Source organism: Dipodomys ordii, unplaced genomic scaffold, assembly GCF_000151885.1.
Source record: "Dipodomys ordii isolate 6190 unplaced genomic scaffold, Dord_2.0 Scaffold8, whole genome shotgun sequence".
In the NCBI taxonomy this organism is placed as follows: domain Eukaryota; kingdom Metazoa; phylum Chordata; class Mammalia; order Rodentia; family Heteromyidae; genus Dipodomys; species Dipodomys ordii.
In genome coordinates this window covers 23,739,441-23,755,625 of record NW_012267224.1, presented here as the reverse complement: position 1 = coordinate 23,755,625, position 16,185 = coordinate 23,739,441, and the positions used below count along the sequence as shown (strand labels likewise).

General features: G+C 40.1%; 1 protein-coding gene across 3 annotated transcripts in view; it reads right to left on the bottom strand.

The window, feature by feature from the left end:
• Positions 1 to 9,866, bottom strand: part of Atp10d (ATPase, class V, type 10D) — a 64,337-nt gene extending 54,471 nt beyond the window's left edge. For 2 of the 3 annotated variants that reach the window (XM_013009089.1, XM_013009090.1), the window contains exon 1: positions 9,642 to 9,736. The gene's annotated coding sequence lies outside the window, so the exon portion shown is untranslated. Of the gene's footprint in view, positions 1 to 9,641 lie in introns of all 3 variants that reach the window. The other variant, XM_013009091.1, reaches the window with a different exon arrangement.
• Positions 9,867 to 16,185: the final 6,319 nt, after the last annotated feature.

Genomic DNA, 16,185 nt, shown 5'->3' with positions numbered 1-16,185 from the left:
TGAGACTCTTATCTCCAAGAAGCACACAGAAGTAGTGCTGTGGCTCAAGTGGTAGAGCTCTAGTCTTGAGCATAGAGAGGCTCAGGGACAGCACCCAGGCCCTGAGTTCAAGCCCCAGGACCAGCTATATATACATATACATATATATTTATATATCCATATCCATCTCTCTCTCTCTCTATATATATATATATATATATATCATTCTTAATTGTAAGACTTAGCCTGATTATCATTTTTTGTGTAGAAGCCTAGGACCTCCATACTTTACTTGACCTGATTTCCTGCCATAGTTAGGGACTCTGCCTTGAGAAGTAACAAAAGTACTCTTCAAGACCACACCAATTAACCAAGTGCTCCAAGTTCAACGGTGGTCTTGCTGGTAAAGGAAAACAAAAAGGTACTCTCCAATGCTGAGTTAACTGCTGTCTTTAAAGGTAGGAATGCTTCTTTTTTAAAAAACAATTACAAAAACTAATATTTATCTGAATTATGAAAGAAAAAATCTCTACAGCCAAGTTCAGTTTATTATTAAGGAAAGAATTGCTAAGTACTGTGGTATGCCAAAATTAGAACACATATTTTATTGTATACAAGTCACTTGAAAACAGACTAAGTTTCAAGAACTCTGTTTTCCTTAATGAATGCTTAATGAGAAGTCTGAAACGGAGCAGAATACTGAAGGTAAATACAGGATAATGAATTCTCTTAGGCCCAGTTAACACTGAAAATTTTCTGAGGTCATCACCAGTTAATAAACAACTTAAAATACACACATGAGCTCACCTGTCTAAAAGACAAAAACATTCTTATATAGAGTCCTTTCAAGATGCTCTCTCTGTTTCTGTCCTTCATACTCAACATGCATGAGAATCTCCTGAATTCCTCCCTCTCAGCTTCTGATCCAGCAGTTCAGAAGGGAACTCAGTGTTTGCAGATAGTTGGTAAATAGTGTTCACTGGCTTCTGGTACAAGAAGCATACTTTGAAAACATTATTTCAAAATGTAAAGTTTAACTGAAGACTGAACACTTGTATTACTCATATTATTAGGAAGGCCATGGCCTTTGAATGAATAAAACACTACTATGTGCCAATGGCTTCATAGCTGGTACAAATCGACCCTCATGTACCAGGACTGGAATGACCTAGAATAACCAACATCTAGTTTACATAAAAATCACCAGGTTAGTGATGAGGACGTACAGACTGATTCTGAATGTTTAAATATTGTGACAACTGTTTCAACCAGCATTCCCAAAAGCTGGACCAGGAAGAATGATGGGTATTCACTCACCACTCAACTTATAACTTTCTTCTCAATCACCATGAGAACCCACTAAATATCTAAGTTCTTACATGCTCCAAACCTTATGAGATGGGGAAAGCATTTATGAGGATTAAGACGAAATATAGAACAATTAATACCAACAGTTTTCTGAATATAAAGTAGGAACCCCAGCTGGACACTGCTTCCTCCTGCTTGTAACCATAACAACTCAGGAGGCTAAGATCCAGAAGAACCAGGAATGAAACAAGTCTGGGTGAGAAAGTCCAAAAAGACTCCATCTCTAAAATAACCAGTAAAAAGATAGGGCTGGAGGTGTGGCTCAAGTGGTAGAATGCCAGCCGAGCAAGGAAGTGAAGCCAGGGGTGAAGTCCTGAATTCATATTCTGGTTCCAAAAACAACAATAATAACAAAGAAGGGGTGTGAGCTCCTTTGTAATAGATTAGGGATAGAACGTCTCTTTGTATATAGAGACAGGCCTGCCAGAAGCACAGCGAACACTCATAACACTTGAACTTGCCCCCATGTGTATCATCTCTGACCCACTTTTCCAACACCCTCTAGAAGGGTAGAGGGTGTAGGGTAGAGACAGTAGCCAGGGCTACTGTCATTGTCTCCCAGATTCCTGATACCTCAGGTGCCAAGATACCATGTTAACAGGGCTTCCTTAGGCAATGATTATCTTGACACCTACAAAGAAAATAAAGGTTTTTTCCTTCACTCAGAAAGAAGTTAAAGCAGGGCACACTGGCGACTCATACTTGTAATCCTAGCTATTCAGGAGGCTGAGATCTGAGGATCACAGTTCAAAGCCAGCCTGGGCAGGAAAATCCGTGAGACTCTTATCTCCAATTAACCACTAGAAAACTGGAAGTGGTGCTGTGCCTCAAGTGGTAGAGCCCTAGCTTTGAGCTAAAGAGCTCAGGGTCAGCGCCCAGACCCAGAGTTCAAGGCCCATGACTGACCAAAAAGAAAAAAATTCAGGGGCTGGGAAGGTGGTTCAGCGATTGAGTGCTTTCCTAGCATCCATGAGGCCCTGGGTTCAATTCCTTAGCACCATAATAGCAGAAAAGCCAGAAGTGGCACTGTGGCTTAAGTGGTAGAGCACTAGCCTTGAGATGAAGAGCTGAAGGACAGTGCCCAGGCCCAGAGTTCAGGCCCCATGACCAACAACAACAACAACAACAAAAGTTCAGTGTAACCAGTATATATATGGAGGTACTAATAGAGGTTTTTGTGATGACAAGGATAGTTTATTTAGTGGGAGAACTTGGGATCTTAACTAGTAAACTTACATAATCTTCCCTTTTGCCATTCTTTTGAGTGCTGTTTAATATTTTCTGTTACTTTATCTTCTTGAACTAGATAACCAGAAGGCATGCATAGTCCAGTTTTGGATATATACATTTTAGATATATAATCTCTCTCACTCACAAAGCTAACTTAAAGTAGTTATTTTTGATAGATGATTGCTCTCATGAATGGACCTGTTATACAAAGTTATAAAAAGCTACATCATATGTTCACTTTTATCACTCACAAAGAAAAATTTGAAGTAGTTTTGTCATTTTTAAAGACCCTAAGTAGGAAAAGACAAACCAAAACCAAACCTATTATCCTTACATATCTTTTTTTTTTTTTTTTTTTTTTGTCGGTCATAGGGCTGGAACTCTGGGCTTGGGTGCTGTCCCTGTGCTCTTCAGCTCAAGGTGAGCGCTCTACTGCTTGAGCCACAGTGCCACTTCCGGTTTTCTAGAGGTTTTTATTGGAGATAAGAGTCTCAAGGACTTTCCTGCCCTGGCTGGCTTTCAACTGTGATCCTCAGATCTCAGCTTCTTGAGTAGCTAGGATTATAGGCATGAACCACCGGTACCCGGCTTCTGTCCTTACGTATCTTGAGAAGATTGCTCAAGCTAAGCTCATTTCACTTCTGATTCATTCAACAAATATGTCCTGAAAAAATCTACTGTATGTCAGATGCCATGGGAAATGCTGTGGGATAGAATAAACAGATCCTCTTCTATGTCACCGATGCAGCCCTCAACCAAACTGAGGGAGAAGACTGTACAGGAATGAGGCAAGGGTTTCATTCAGTATCTAATGGTTTGACTTTGAAAGAAGACAGAGGAATAAAAGATAAATTGTATTACCTAGCTATATTACTAGTTTAACACTAATGAAAAGATGTTTCCAAACATCTGTTAAAGTTTCTTCCATTCTCTCATGTAAGAATAAAACTTTTCTATACACTTCATTTGTATATACATATTACTTGAACAATAAGTTGATTGGCAGAAAGTGCTTACTTCTGATAGCCCAGCAAGAAATGTGAGTAAAAGAAGACTAATCAAAAAGTTGAGGTTGGGGCTGGAAAGGTAACTCAGTGGTACAGTGCTTGCCTCGCATTCATGGGTTCAATTCCTCAGCAAAACATAAGCAGAAAAAACTGGAAGTGGCACTGTGGTTCAAGTGGTAGGGCACTAGCCTTGAGCTGAAGAGCTGAGGGACAGAACTCAGGCCCAGGGTTAAGGCCCCATGACCGACCAAAAAAAAAAAATTGAAATTGAGCTTAAGACATGTTAAACAACAAGAACTAAAACTAAATGTATAAATCATCTGAAAAAATAAACTTAGTAAGTACATTTCAATATTTGTTTTAACCTACTTTAGAAACATTCATTAGATGTTGTCAATAGAAGATTTTCATAAGATTTGATATATGCACATATAATTTATTTATTTTTGTGTTGGTCCTAGGCTTGAACTCAGAGCCTGGGCACTGTCCCTGAGCTTTTTTGCTCATGGCTAGCACTCTACCACTTGAGCCATAGCTCTAATTCCTACTTTTTGGTGGTTAATTGGAGATAAGAGTCTCAAGGACTTTCCTGCTTGGTCTGGTTTTGAACTGCAATCCTCAGATATCAGCCTCCTGTGTAGCTATGATTACAGAAGTGAGCCACAGGTGCCTGGCATAAAATTTATTTTTAAGTAAATGCTACACTGTTAACATCTATCAGCAACAGAGGAAACCTCTTTCTTTCCACTATCCCTCATTCTTACATGGTCTTTCTTCTCTACCTAGTTTCAATTTTAGGGCAGCACTGCCAACCTTATATTCTTTCTCCTTGTTTTTTTCCTAGAAAAACCTTCACTTGCTTATATTAAAATCGGTTACATCAAATCTACACATTCTGCTCCAGTATTTACAGGTTGAAAGTAGGTGATTAGCTTTTCTTAAAATTCTCAACTGGAAACCATGAGATTCTCATTCATGCTGACTATAGTTATAAATTTAAATGAACTGATGATCTAAATGGGCTTCAGGGAACAGAAGGTTGAAATTCATCTAGAATAACTCAGTGGACCTAAGTGCCAGTAATCCTAACTACTTGGGAGGCTGAAATATGGAGAAAGGCACTGAGGCAAGTTTAGGTTTTAAAAAGTAAAATCAAGGCAGTCATTGGTGGTCCATGCCTGTAATCCTAGCTACTCAGGAGGCTGAAATCTGAGGATCACAGTTCAAAGCCAGCTGGGGCAGGAAAATCCATGAGATTCTTATATCCAATAAACTATTCAAAAAAGATGGAGGTAAAGCTGTGGCTCAAGTGGTAGAGTGTTCACCTAGAGCAAAAGAAGCTCAGGACAATGCCCAGGCCCTGAGTACAAGACCAAAAAAAAAATCATATTTTTATAAATAAGTACTGAAAGGCTTCCATGTTCTCAAATGATACAAAGTCTTGAATCTAGGAAGTATCATCATCTGATCCTTCAGTTTTTAAGTGTCACAAGACACAGACTTTGCTAGGTATGTCACCAGATGTCAGAGCAGAAAAAAAGGAAGTATTGAAACACTTGAAGTAAGTAAGCAAGTAAATTTGGAAGTGACTTTAGCACACTGGTAAGCACTCATTTGGAAACCTGAGAATAACTTTTTTAAGTTGTATAACACAAATTTTCTGGAATGCTAACTTCACCGACTCAAACCAAGGAAGGCAGCTCCAGCACCATGTGACAAACATTATATGTGCATATAAAAATGATAAAAAAAAGATAAAAGATAGCTTTTAAAAGACAATTAGGAAGATAGGAAGACAAAGGGGAATGAACTAAAAGCATTCAATATTAGCATCTTTCCACGAGCAGAAGCAGAAAACTTACACAAGTATTATTTCTCAATGATTAGAAATCACTTTGGCACATGACTTAATACAAAGGAAGCACTGTGTATATATGCTAATTACTTAAACGGTTGCAACATACATTATATAATTATGCATATTAGATAAACATCAATAACTGATAGATAAATGATTTTTGGGGGTCGCTTTTGTGGGGCTTGAACCACAGCACCTCTTCTGGATTTCTGGTGGTTTATTGGAGATAAGAGTCTCATGGACTTTGCTGCCTGGGCTGGCTTTGAACTATGATTCTCAGATCTCAGCCTCCTGGGTAGCTAGAATTACAGCTGTGAGCCACCAGCGCCCGGCAGATAAATGATATTAATAAGAAATGGGAAAAAAAAAGATTTGGAACATCTTCACTGGAATAATAAAATAGATTCATGGTAAATGGTCAATTCTAAAAAGTTATTCAATGCTACTCTCCTCCCAAACTTCAACTGTGTACAAAGCAGCAGTTTGCAGAAAGAACACCAACTCTGTTGATGTATTTACAAGTGGCTAATTACCACAACTCTTGCCCTCTTCTCTATGTCTCAGTTTCCTGGCTCACAAAGTCATCTAAGGGGTTTGTTGAGTAATGCATTGTGCCTGCTAACTTCATACATTAATAATGCCTGCTGTGCCCCCACTGCGTGAACCAATTATTATAGATGCTGAAATAAACCTGGAAACAGAACAAATAAATATCTCTGACTTTTAGTGCTTACTCTCTAGTGTTCATTTACTTTACCTTGTTCTAGGCATAACTCTGCATAATATGGAAATCAATTTTAAAAAGCCCCCAAATTAAATCAAAATACCAATTCACTATAAGAAGACAAAAATGGGGATAACCACGTGGATCAGGAGATCATAGAAGGTCCCAGGAGAAGGAAAGACACAGAAGATGAAAAGGGAGAAGAGGAAAGGCTGTTCAGAAGTGAAAGCATCTTAAGTGAGTCTTGATGCAAATGCCTCGAATCCAGATAGGAGAGAGTCACAGATTTTAGAAGAGAGAAAGAGTCTGGGAAATCCACCTTCACTACAGTACCTCTGAGTAGTTCATTGAAGCTGGAGTTTCAAAGACAAATCGAGTAGTGATGGGAAATTAAAATGGAAGTCTATATTAGGACTATATTCACAGTGAATGTTAAAAACAAAGAAGTTATGTTCAGTTTGAAGACCTGGGGAATCACTGACAATATCTGAGAAGAGTATGACATACTATTGACGTTTAGATTTCTTTGAAAGAAGTGTGATAGATACGTTGGAATGAGGAAAAAAGAGAAGGAGACATCTGGGAAAAACTACATAACAGGTTGCAGAAAACAGTTTACCAACAACCTACAAGTTGCTGGATTGTTAGAAACTTCCAACTCTGTTCACACGTCTCTGACAAAGGCAGCACACATAGCAATACTACAATTTCTCATTAGCCACACTCCCATGTTCCTTGATTAGACAAGCCTACATCTCCTCCCTCTACTGGTGCGACCTCTACCATCTGCCTGATACCAATATTACATCCTTAAAATTACCTGCCTTATCCACATACTCCTATCCTTGGCCTATCCAAACTGTGACCCACATAAAGCAGGAAAAATATATAAATGTGTATATTGATATGTTATTAATTTATATAGATATATATATATATATATATATATCATATCAGACTGGGCATTTGGGACAATCCAGTTTGAGCCAGGCTCAAATGAAAGTTGACAATTTGGGAAAAGAAAGGCAATCTCACAATCAAAGTAAAATTAGTCATAAACATTACCTTATGCTATTGAAAGAATTTGTCATTGGTTTAGAGATCTTAGAATAATGTCCCAGATTCAGGCATTTTTCTATTCAGACAAAGTAGGTATGTTAACTACAACAACAGCAACTACAAAATGAAATCTTCACTAAAGGGTATCACAGGTAATTAGAATCTTTGTGATGAAGACACAGAGAATATCTCTCTTGGAAAGTTTTTAGTGAAGAAAAAGGATATTATAAGTAATATTATCAAATATAACCTATTTATATATAACTGCATATATTTTATAGTCTCATTAAGGAAAATTGAAGTATTGTGAAATCATGCTAAACAACTGAATACTATGAACTTAAGAAAAAGAGTTCACAACATTTAGAACAGTTCCAAACTCAATCATACTTTCCTTTTCAGAAGTAAAGGAATTGAAACCTTTAAGTTGTTTTTATTCAGTAAATGCAATTGTATTTATCTCCCTCATTCATAAAAAGGCCTTAATAGGAATGAGCAGATTTTAGGAAGACAGATTAAAAGATTATCAGCATCAGATAGTGCAGCAGATGTGATTGCAGGAAGTGATAGGGAAAGGAAAAAGAAACAAAAAGGAAAAGGAAAGTGAAAGAAATGAAAAGAAAAAGGAAAGAAGGAAAAAAGGAAGAAAAAAATAAGGAAAGGAAGGAAGGGAAGAAGGAAGGACAAAAGAAGGGAAGAAAGAAGGGAGGGAGGGAGGAAAGTTAGGAGGGAAGGAGAGAAATGGATAAGGAAAGCTGCTTTGCTGCTGTAATTATTAACCAGTATGCTGATAGCATCCATTATACAATTCATTGTTTCTAGAGTTAATAAATTCTCCTTCTTCAGCACTGACAATCTATTAGGTTTATAGAGTCCCCAAAGCAATTTTACTTGTAGTTTAAAAAAAAAATTCTTTTCTGTAAATGATTTATAGCTGAATCAGACACCTAGCAAAACATGGAATGGAGGCTTGACTATATGGATATTTATTAACTCTTAACTTTTAAAATTGATTCTAATAAGTATATTTGTCTAACATAGGAGACGTATATTCTAAATTATAGTCAGATTGTCAACATTTCTCTTCATCTGACTGGCAATAGCAAACATTCAGTTTTTGCTACACTCTCACATCCTGTTTTAGACTTTTTCAATTCTCCATTTTTTCACACAACATTAATATAACGTTATTTTTTAGCTACTCTAAAACAATGCATACAGAATGTTCTCATTTTAATGGAAAAAGAAAGAAAGGTGGGGGTGGGGGTGAATGAGTTATTCTGCTTGGCAAGTCAACACATTTTTTTTTTAATGATACTACCCTGCAAAAATGAGACCCAGCCCAGTTTAAAGGTGGATGCTGTACTTCTGGTAGGTAAAGAGCACCTCTCCCCCTCCGTCCATAGTTCCAGGTTGATTAATCAGAGACTTAGAGTCTACAGAATGCTCTTCCTCACAAAGCACTATCATGAAAAGAAGTCAAAGGAAGCTTTAATCTTAGTTAGATGGCATTCTAAATACCAAGCTAATTTAATTATCCTTAATAAAAGTATGTGGTCCTCAGCCATCAATAAGACTCCCAGACACAAGGAATTCATTGACCAATCCACGTCTCTGGACCATACAAGATAAATGTAACAACCAAGTTCTTCACAATTGTATATGAGGGAAAGAACATTTCTTTTCCTTTTCCTTTTTTTCTTTTGGGTGACTCCTTTCAAAAATATTCCAGAGAGCTGGGAATGTGGCTTGATGGTAGAGCGCTTGCCTAGCACGCATGAAGCCCTGGGTTCGATTCCTCAGCACCACACGAACAGAGTGGGAATGGCGCTGTGGTTCAAGTGGTAGAGGGCTAGCCTTGAGCACAGAGAGGCTCAGGGACAGTGCCCAGGCCCTGAGTTCAAGCCCCGGGACTGGCACACACACACACACACACACACACACACACACACACACGTTCAGAGCAAATTCCAATACAATCACAAACGCACTTCGCTTCCTAAGGATTTGTCCGGTGACTGATTGAGGTGCTGCGCTAAAAAGATCAGCACTTTTTCTGGCTTTGTCACCCTCGGGAACAGGAGTGGGCAGGCTGCCAGAACTGCTCTCCAACGACTGGATTTCCCAATGGGAGACCCAGGCGTGCGTGCCGGCGCGGGGCGGGGTGGGGGCAGGAGCCCCACGCGGGCAGCACTCGCCTCTCCACCAGCCCCCGCCTCCAGCAAAGGCAAGGAACTCCTGTCTGGACAGAGCAACTAACTCAGAATGGTGTAAACGCTCCTCCAGGGCTGTTTAAAAGTCCAACGCAGCCCGGACGTCCCGTCCTGAGCCGTGCCATCAAGCGTACGGGAGGGGAAGGGGGCGAGCAGGGGGCAGGCCGGGCGGGGCGCGGGCAGCCTCCGGGCGGACGTCTTACCGGTTCCTCCCCGGGCACACCGCTCGGCATGGTGATCCCGCGTCTCCAAGCTGCAGGCTCCGAGCCAGGCACCGAGCTTCAGGGTTAAGGGGCGAGTCACCCTTCCCAGCCAGGCATCTGTCTTTGGGAAAGACACACGCTTCTTCTTTCCCAAACTCGGTTTCCAGAGCCGGCGTCCAACCTTTGGTGTAAGCCCAGGCGCTACTCCAGCCTCTCCACGGCTCCCGCGACCCTCCTCCTCCTCCTCCTCCTGACTCCCTCCTCCTTCCTCTCCCCCACCAGCCCCAGCCACCCCGGCTTCCGCCAGCCGCCAATCGCCCGCCGCCCCGCCTCCCGTGACGTCGGCGTGGGTGGAGCCTAGCCGAGGCCCGGCTGCCCGCGCCAGCTGTGGGGCACAGCTGCAAGTTTGCACCAAGCAGGTGTCCCAATGACCCAAGGTCCATGCAGTCCGTTCTCTGATGCTCACCGTGATTGCCAACTGCCGCCATCGTTATTCTTGCTTTAACAATCTGTCCAACAATTCACTCATTTCTCTAGACTTAGAGGACAAAGATTAAATCTAAACAAACATTCAAAGTTGTCGTTTGATAAGTAAAAAGAAATTGAGGGAGAGAAAAAAAACACAGTTCAGACTTGTCCTTTTTCTCACTCCATTTATTCTTTTATTCAAGATAATATGTCTGAATTCATACACTTTTCAGGATCTGTGTATTTAGCGCTCACTTTAAAAACATATTTTTAATCCTTAATACATTACCATAACCTATCTGTCTGATCTCTCAAAACTTCTAGTCACCTTAAGGGTTTGTGCCTTAGAAAAGACAGAACTTTCAGGGCAACACTTAAGTTTTATCCCACTCAAACAAATACAAGTGAAACAATAACTTCGAACTCTCCTAAGGTACCTGTACCTTTTATTCTCTCAAATGTTCCTTGAATGTATAGCAAGAGTGAGAAAATGAAACGATCCTACAAATGTCTGTCAGACAATGAACACTTGCCAGAAGAAGCTGAGTGAACTGGTTGGGAAGCTTGAAAACTCTGCTAAATCAAGAGAGGCCAAACAAGTTTTTGCACCTACTGAGGAAATATCTATGCCATTTGGTAAGAAACACTGTCTGGGTGTGTCTTTCTATGCTGTCTGATCAAGGAAGCCTCTGGCAGGCAAGGGCAAATCTCTACAGCTTAGTCAACTCCAGGATAAACCCAGCCCTAGTATATAACATGTTGCCATTTTACATAGCCTCTGAAATTCCTCTCCCTAGTAAAAACTTTTGCAGTCAGTCCTATGTCTATGTCTCTCTTTCACTTGATTGAAAAGGAAACCAAGTTTCTATAGGTATTCTTCTAAAGATATTTAAAACTTTACATGAAAGCCAGTCTCTGGTGGCTCATGCCTGTAATCCTAGCTACACAGGAAACTGAGATTTGTAGATCAAAGTTTGAAGCAAGCCCTGACAGGAAAGTTTGTGGGCCTCTTACCTCCAATGAACCACCAAAAAGCCAGAAGTGGAGCTGTGGCTTAAGTGGTAGAGCATTAGCTTTGAGCAAAAAGTCTCAGGGTCAGCATCTAGGGTCAGCTTTAACTCAAGTTAAAGCTCTAGGAATATAAATATATATCTATCTCTCTATATATGACTATGTATAGATATATATATATATATGTGTATCTTATAAAACCATAATCAGGATTCTTCCTGATATGATACTTCTTGTCTAGTTATATATGATAGAGAAATATTTTTGTTCTTTGAGCCCATTGCTCCAACATATAACATATCAAGTAATACGGGCATTTGTTTGCTTCAAAATATTTTCTGTGTACCTGTAATTTCTGACCTGGATCACAAGCTTATATTTTCATGATTCATATTGAGCCACATCTTTCTCCCCTATACTTACTAACAGAGTATGATTCAAGCAAGAATTAGGACATTTCCCATGGTAAATTTTTAAAAAGGGAGCTCACAATTAAACTTGTCCCTTGTAGATGATCTTCAGTTTTAATAATACCATCACAAGATTTTCTACTTTTTTTTTTTTGCCAGTCCTGGGGCTTGTACTTAGGGCCTGGGCACTATTCCTGAGCTTCTTTTTGCTCAAGGCTACCTTGTTACCATTTGAGCCACAGCGCCACTTTCAGCCTTTTCTGTTTATATGGCATTGAGGAATTGAACCCACGGCTTCATGCATGCTAGGCAAGCACCCTACCACTGAGCCATATTCCTAGTCCAAGATTTTCTACTTTTGTACTGAGTGCTTGTGAACCCTGTCTGGACTAGGCACTGTTCTACGCAGCTTACAGATACTATTTCATCCAATCATCTCAGCCCTATAAACTCATTCTTAAAGATGAGAAATCCAAGACACGAACAGCTAGAGAAACTTGTCCAAGATGAGAAGGTCTTGAAATGGAGGCATAAAATGACAGTTTCTGGGTCTGGGAATGTGGCTCAGTGGTAAGTGCTTGCCTAGCATGCATGAAACCCTGGGTTTGATTCTTCAGCACCACACAAACAGAAAAAGCCGTAAGTGGCACTGTGGCTCAAGTGGTAGAGTGCTAGCTTTGAGCAAAAGAAGCTCAGAGACAGTGTCCAGATCCTGAGTTCAAGCCCCAGGACTGGCAAAAAAACCCCAAAAAACAAAAACACCAAATCAATTTCTCTTCTCTTAAAATCTGGTCAAACTGATTTTCAGAATGAAAGTACAGAACCTGAGGACCTGACTCAAATGGCCTAGAGTACCTGGAAGAGCATCTTCTAGTATGTGGAAATTAAAGAAAGCAAACTGGGCCTGGATTAGGGTGTCATTAAGAGTTATAGGAGGGCTATATAAATTGTAGGCTTCATTTGTCTATAAATTTCTTTTTTTTTTTGGCAGTAGTGAGCTTTTCAGTTCAAGGCAAGTGATTTACCACTTGAGCCATGGCACCAGGTCCAGTTTTCTGGTGATTAATTAGAGATAAGAGTCTCACAGACTTTCCTGCTCCGTCTGGCTTTGAATCACTATCCTCAGATCTCAACCTCCTTAGTAGGTAGGATTACAGGTGTGAGCCACCAGCATCTGGCTTATCTGTAAATTTCTTAACATAAAGCTTTTTATATTAAAAAACATTTCAGAAGGTAAGAGAAGTGTCCACCAATTCAGCTGGACTGGGTATGGACTAGTCCTTCAAGACCACCAGCTACAACCAGTTAGTCCTCTTACTCTTATTCTTGAATTCTTCATATAACAAGAAAGCACGGAGGTGGGGGAGAAGGGAGCGAAGGAAGAGGGAAGGAGAGAGGGAGGAAGGGAGAGAAGAGAGAAGGAGAGAAATGGACTCACATTCATAAGGTTGTTATATACAAAACATTCAGAGTAGGCTAGCATGTAGAGACCCCAGAAAGAGTTGATATGGAAATTCAAGTTAAAAGCCAGTCTGCTGGCAGAACTCTCCATGTTGATGTTATAATCAGTGCTTAGCCTTGACCTCTGGTGACTTTATCTTTGCAGAGCCTCAATTCCCTAAGAAGTTGGATTACATGCCTTCCAAGGTTAGTTTGGCTTCTAACACTATAATTACCTGACCCAGTTCTTATTTCTTCCTGATCTGCTCTATAATTTAGCAACAATGTCAACAGAAAGGCCATCTTGGAAAATTCTGCCTCTTTTGCTCTGGATGTGAATATTCTTCAGAATATTTTATATACATGTGGCTTCAAATTATTCCGATCTATATATCTACTTATTTGAGGATATATACTAAAAACGTCTTTTACTGATTTTTGTTTTCATTAATACTGGGACTTGTGTTTGCTCCGCTTGATTGCTTGCTCAAGGCTAGTGTTCATGCAGTCGAGCCACACCTCCAGTCTTGATTTATGATGATTATTTTGGAGATGGAGTCTCTCAGAGTTTTCTGCCTGGGTTGGCTTTGAACATCTATTGTCCAGGTCTTAGTTTTCAGCATAGCTAAGATTAAAATATGTGCACCAAAGCTAGGAATGGCATTATGCTTTATTATTTGTGTTTTTGGTTGTGTGAGTCTTTCCAAGTACATCACTATGTGTATCCATTTCTACCTATGTACATTTAATCTATATTCTTAATCCTGCTTTTCCTACCTGAAGATCTATGACCCCATGATAATGAGGACCTTCTCTTTTGAACTTCTGATAATATATGGCACTTGTTCATATATTAATTTTGGTTTGGAACTTAACTGATCTAGAGAACTACAAGGAACACATAAGGGACATGGAGGGCAGTAGTAGTCTTAAACTGAATTGTGGGGACATGGTTTCTCTTCCAAACTGGACTTTAAATTGCTGGATTATATGGTGTGCAAACGATAAGACTATTTTAAAAATAGAAAGCATCAGCAGGGCACCAGTAGCTCATGCCTGTAATCCTAGCTGCTCAGGAGGCTGAGAGTTGATGATCCTGATTCTAAGCTAACCTGGGCAGAAAAGTCCCTGTGAGACTCTTATCTCCAATAAACTCAAAAAAAAAAAAAAAACCCAGAAGTGGCACTGTGGCTCAAAGTGGAAGAGCACTAGCCTTGAGCAAAAGAGCTCATGGACAGTACCCAGGCCCTGAGTTCAAACTCCATCATGGAAAAATAAAATAAAACAAAACAAAAAGCTGATGCCAGTGGCTCACACCTGTAATCCTAGCTCTTCAGAAGGCTGAGATATGAGGATTGTGGTTCAAAGCCAGCCCGGGCAGGAAAAGTCTTTGAGATTCTTATTTCCAATAAACCACTCAGAAAACTAGAAGTAGTGTTGTGGCACAAGAGGTAGAGCACTAGCCTTGAGCTGAGAGTTGAGGGACAGCGCCCAGGCCCAGAGTTCAAGCCCCAACACAAAAACAAAAACATAACACAAACTAAAACAAAAATATGTAAAACATGTTAGATGAGAAAAATCACTCAAATCTTCCTTGGGTTGAATATTTCTTCACTAATTAAGAAGTACCCGCTGAAATCCTAACATTTCACAAAAGTGGAGGTTATTGTTACAGTGATTACAAGGAATGGCAATGAGATGGACAGTTTTAAAATGAAAAAATCTCCACAGAAAGACCATACATATGGCATAGTATTGAAAAGGTTGAAATAGCATATCTTCTTTTTTTTTTTTGGGTCCAGTTGTGGGGCTGAACTCTGGGCCTGGGCGCTGTCCCTCAGCTCTTCAGCTCAAGGCGAGCGCTCTACCACTTGAGCTACAGCGCTACTTCCGGTTTTCTGGTGGTTTATTGGAGATAGGAGTCTCACGGTCTTTCCTGCCCCAGCTGACTTTGAACCGCAATCCTCAGATCTCAGCCTCCTGAGTAGCTAGGATTACAGGCGTGAGCCACCAGCGCCCGGCCATATCTTCACCTCCAAGGTGCTGCTACCAAGTAGTTTTTCTCTACACAACCTACATATTGAAGAATTATGTTCTCCTCTGTAGTATATGTTACCTTTCCACTTTTATTATTAACTTTACAGATTAGATTTGCGTCCTTATTTCTGCTAGGTATCATTTGCTTTGACATGGCAGAGGTCATCTTACCCTCAATTTTTCAGCATCTGATTAAAGTAACAGCTGTCACAAGGAGGGGAATAATGCTAGTACTTTTTGAACTTAGGCTGATGATTTTTATCTATTTATTTTTTATGGTGAATGGTTCTTTATTTTTTATTGTCAAGGTGATGTACAGAGGGGTTTGAATTACATAAGTAAGTAAGGTAGTGCGTATGTTTCTTGTCAACCTTGTTACTCCTTCCCTCAATTTTCTTCCACTTTCCCTCCACTTCAACCCCTCTCCCCCAAGTTGTATAGGTCGTTTCCAACATAGTGTCTTGTGTATAAAGCCTCTGATTTTTTAACTTATGGCTGTACTTCTGTCTTATTTAGCATGGGTTTGAGATCTTTGAGGTTGCCAGATAAAATACAGGAAATTCAGTTAAAATTTAATTCCAGGAAAACAAGTGAATAAGTTTTTAGTTTAAGTGTATCCTGTGCAATGTTTAGGAGATACTTAGATATAATTCATCATTTATCTGAAGTGTCACACTTGCCTGGGATTTTGTATATATTTATGTGTTCCATCTGACAATTCTGATGACCTCTCAGATCACACTTGTTGTTTGCATGTGGGGGTGAAAACTGTACCTTCTGTTTCTATTAGAATAATCTGTTTAAAGAACCTTACAGTAAACCAATCAGGATGACTCAGTAGGAGACTTGTTAAAACTCTGGGACTCCTGGCCCCGGGATTATTCTAATACAACATACGGTGATTCTTATTAGACGGTTTCTACAGAGTGAAGAGAAGGTTCAGTAGAAACACAAACGACCTTCCGAGCTTGGTAAATCTGCCTTCACAGGGAACAGCAAAGCGTGCATAGAAAACATCCCCCCTCCAAACCCAGAAAGCATCTATCAACTCGCTGAAGCGCTGCTGTTTCTCCGCGCAAGCGCACTCGGACTTCGGAGTCCCGCCCCTTAGCCCCGCCCACCAGAGTTAGAGTCACGTGGTTGAAGCCGGCCCGAGTGGAGACGCGGGTTTAGTCACG